Consider the following 4,555-nt stretch of genomic DNA (forward strand, 5'->3'; position numbering starts at 1 on the left):
ATCTATACATCTTTGGGTAGTTTCCTGTTTGGATCCAGAGGGTCTTCTAGATGGGGTTATGAGGCAGGTGCAGGGGGTCAGGGAGGACTCCCGGCTGAGCCCGGTTTAGTTCGAGGCCTTTAGTTCGAGGCCGTTTGCTGTGCTGGAGAGAATGACACAGCAGCCCCCTGGCGAGGAGGGAGGACAAGACCGGGTGCACCCGGCTCTCTTCCTCTCCTGCTTTCCAGATTCCAGGGTGACAGGGACAAAGGAGGTGAAGTCTCTGGTGGGCCCCTTAGTGACCTTTTGGAGGGCCCACAGGCACCTGCAGGGGAGGGAGGTGGTCAGGCTTCAATCACTTTCCCCACCATTTCCCTCCCTGCATCCTCTTCACCTGGGGGTGAGTTCAGTCTTCTCCCCCCACCCTGGGGGCCTGGCCTCCACGCACACACCCCTCCCCATCCCACGACTTGCCCAGAGCCCCCCTCTGGCTGAGCACACTACCGCCCCACCCCCCCACCCTGGGCAGAGTGCGCACTATGCCTGGGGAGAGACCCTGAGAAGGGGGGAGGGGGCATAAGGAGGGTCAGAGCCTCACCCAGATCTGCATAGAGGAAGGAGCTGACACTGCCAGGCAGGAGCAGGGCCCCCTCAAAACAAGCAGGCGGCAGCTTGTGGTGAAAGAGTTTGGAGCCATGGACGGGCCCCAGGAGGCCTGCATGAGGGTGGGGGGCGGGTGGGAGGGGTGGCCTTGAGCACTTTGACCGAGAAGCCCGGTGGCGCCCCCTGCCCAGGAGGCCAGTGCGAGGGTGCGGCAGGCGGGACAGAGCAGGCTGCGTCTTGGCGAGGAGGGGTGCTCAAAGCAGCCTCTGCCTGCGGCCCCTTGGAGCTGGGGGCCAGCTGCCTCTGAGGAGCAAAGCAGTTGGCAGCTTAGCACCCATCTTGACCCCACCCCACAAAGTGGGCACGAAGCTCCTCCAGGTGCCCGGCTGTGTGTGCCAGGTCCCCACGCAGTGCAGGGAGGGGGCTGCAGAAGCCAGGATGAGAAGGCACGAGAGCATGAGGAAACACCGGACCCTGAGCCCCAGCAAGAGTCCAGACTGGGCTGGGGGGTCACGAGGAGTGGGGGAAACTGGCCCAGCGGCACCACCCATCAGGGACAGGGGTGTCCACCCACACCCACCCTCCCAAAGGCCAGGGACTCAGCATGTAGCCAATGACACCCCCGCTGGAAGCAGGTGATTCCCAGGACACTCCAGTGGCAGAGGTGGGGGGGGCCTTGGGGCAGAGGGTTGCTCTGGGTCCCCTGTCACAGCCAGGTGGGCACTGGCCTCATGGGATCCGGTGCTGTTCTCGGCCACGCATCATTAGGTGGCACCCGGTGCTGGGGAAGCGCTCAGCTGCGGGTGCCCGTCCCCCGCCGCGCTCCTAAAGGAGGAGGCTGCCTCTCCAAGCCCACAGACCCCGTGTGCCCGCCACCTGTGTGGGGACGTGACCTACAATGAAGCAGGTGACGCAGAGCTGCCGGGGACGGGGGGGGGGGGGGGGGGGGGGGGGGGGGGGGGGGGGTGCTTGCCTTGTGGTGTTCAGATACAGGCGCTGTGTTTGGTGGAGGGGGCATGAATACCTGGACTGGCAAGGGGGAGAGGGTGGGACCCCAAAACCTGGGGGTACCTGTTGTTGCAGGTCAGCCGAACACTATCCCCAGGACTCAGCGCCTTCCCCTTCTTCAGCCAGACCAGACAGAGGCACAAGAACACACTGGGCCACGCTGCCGAAGGTGGCGCTGCCTCCTGGAGGCTTGGACAAGGACCGAGGCCACTGGACAGACTCCGGGGAAGCTGGGCCGACAGTGGGAGGCGCTGCGAGGCCCTCGGGTCTTGTCTCCTCCTGCCCCTCTTGTCTCCCTGTGCAGGCTCCCTTGGGGGAAGAGGGACCCCCACCCTGCGCCAGCAGGACACCTGGCGCTGTGTGCCCATTGCCCGGCTGATTGAGAGCATAGACATAGACACAGGCCAAGTGCTGGACAGACACATGGGAAATCATGAGGTTCCCAGTGCCCAGGACTTGGATGCCCCCAGCACCGATGGATGGAGCGAGCGGCCGTCTGTGGGGAGGCCAGGGGTCAGGGCTGGGGGAAGCCAAGTGGCAGGGGGGACCAGTGGCCTAGCGTGGTGGGTGGCGATACATTCCAGCCCCACTGTCAGAGCACCGTGAGCATCGGGTTCTGGGGCCCAGGCGGGATCTCAGGGCTCCTGCCACACTATGGGGATCCCGGATCCCGCGGAACTGCCCCTCTCTGTGCCCTGCACCCCTCCACTCCCAGTGCAGGAGTGAGCAGGCCTCCGGGCGGCCCTAGGCAGCTGCTGGTTGACTTCCGGTTTACAGATAAAGAGGACTCTCCGGTGCGGTGCCAGTAAAGCCTCAGGGCTGAGGCAGCAAGCGCCCAGGCTAGATTGGCGGGGAGGGGAGAGGCCTCGCCCACACTGCCCTGTCCCCGAAGCAAGGCTAGGGCGGGGGCCTAGCCCTTTGTCACCGCAAGCCAGGCAAGAGACCCTCCCCCAGAAAACCGGCCAGGACCCTTGAGAACTCAGGGCATCTCAACTGTTCAGGACGGAGGTAAACATGGTTTGAAACTCACTATTTGGCTTTACACCAAATCTTAGTTTATACCACCCTCTCCCATCTTATTAGGTGATTCAACCAATCATCAGTGGGGGCTGGACAGGGCCAGGACAACCTCATCCGGTGGGAGCTGTTAACTTGGGGAAAATGCACCTTTGTTTCATTCACCTTATCTGGCTACTTTGTATTTTAGGCAACTTTGTAACAGATCTTAAATTCTTCAAAAATACCCTTTATTAAGGACCCCTCAGGGGCGCCGAGGTGGCCCAGTCGGTTTGGCGTCAGACTTCTGCTCAGGCCATGATCTCACGTGGGGATTTGAGCCTCACGTTGGGCTCTGTGCTGACGGCTCAGAGCCTGGAGCCTGCTTCAGATTCTGTGTCTCCCTCTTTCTCTGACCCTCCCCTGCTCCTGCTCTGCCTCACGAAATAAATAAAGATTAAAAAAAAAACCTCTCATACAAAATTTTGTCTCAAGACCCTAGAATAGTCCCTTTATGCCTTCCTCCCTCCCTCTCTTTCCTTCCTTTACAAAAAACAAACAAACAAACAAACAAACAACATTTTAAAGACTTTTTTTAAGCTTATTTATTCAGAGAGAGACAGAGCCAGAGCAGCAGAGAGAGGGAGAGAAAGAATCCCAAGCAGGCTTCACAGTGTCAGCTCAAAGCCCATTGTGGGGCTCCATTCCATGAACTGAACTGTGAGATCATGACCTGAGCCAAGATTAAGAGTTGGACCCTCAACTGAATTGAACTACCCAGGCGCCCATTGTTAAAGACTTTAAGTAATCTCTACACTCACCATGGAGCTTAAACTGACAACCCGTGTTAAGTCACATGCTCCACCAACTGAGCTGGCCCGGTGCCTCTTCCCTCCCTCCCTCCCTCCCTTCCTTCCAACTCTGTCAGTCCACAATGTATCAAGGACTTATTTCGGGCCTGGCACCCCTCAAAATGCAAGTGCTTTGATTTCTCCAAGGAGGAGAACGAACGTTCTCAGAGGAGAGAACGAAGCGTCAGAAAGGGAAGGTAGCTTGTCCGGTGTCAGGAAGAGCAGGAAAGGGGCTGAGGCTGGATTGTGGACATGTAACCCGCCGGCAGCACACTCCCGTGCCACGCTGAGCTCCCTGGCGGTTCGGGGAAGTCCCCCCTGGTGCCTCTCCAGGGGTAAGACCTGCCCCAGGGGAGTCCATGAGTAGCAGATGGATGGGGCCTTGGTCCCCAATCCCTGCCCCTGCAGGAGTCAATGAGCCCAGCTCCTTTTCCACACCTGCCAGCAGGTGCCTCCTCCTCCTGACGCCCCGGAAGCCCTCCGCCTCCGGCCCCAACATCTGGAAGCCTGGCGCCCGGCCCTGCCCTCCCGCCCCAGATGCTTGACCAGCAGGAAATGAGAGGCTGGAGGAACTCCCACACAGGCCTCCCTCTAACTCGGGGAGGAGCTCCTGGCTCCGCCCTTTGCTCTCAATTTCTCAGTCAGCTCCGGATCAGAGACTCCCCCCCCCCACCCCCCAAGGGCTTCGCCGTTCACTTGAAAATCCTGCCCCCTTCGGAAAAGTGTTGGAAAGTAGACACAAAGGCGCCCCTCGCCGCCCCAGGGCCCCTGCCGGTTGCACTCCGGGGCCCCCTAGTGGACGCATCAGCCGGGACGCCGGCGCCCCGGGATCCGGCCGCTGCTCCTCGCGGGCTCCGCTGAACCCTCGCAGCGCCTGGCCTGCTTCTGGGGTCGCCCGGCCCCGTCACGGGCACGGAGCTGCGTTCGTCTTCACCCCGGGGGGAGGTGCGCACACACACCCACGCGCACGCACGGACCCAGTCCCGCCAGGCGTGCACCCCCAGCCGAGGCCCTCGCTGACTCTGGCCGCCCCCCCCAAGTCCATCAGGGGCTCCCACAGTCCTCTGGGTCCGGCCCAAACCGCGGGTCGTGAAGCGCCGTCCTCCAACACGCCTCGG

This window comes from Suricata suricatta, chromosome 3 (assembly GCF_006229205.1).
Source record: "Suricata suricatta isolate VVHF042 chromosome 3, meerkat_22Aug2017_6uvM2_HiC, whole genome shotgun sequence".
NCBI lineage: Eukaryota > Metazoa > Chordata > Mammalia > Carnivora > Herpestidae > Suricata > Suricata suricatta.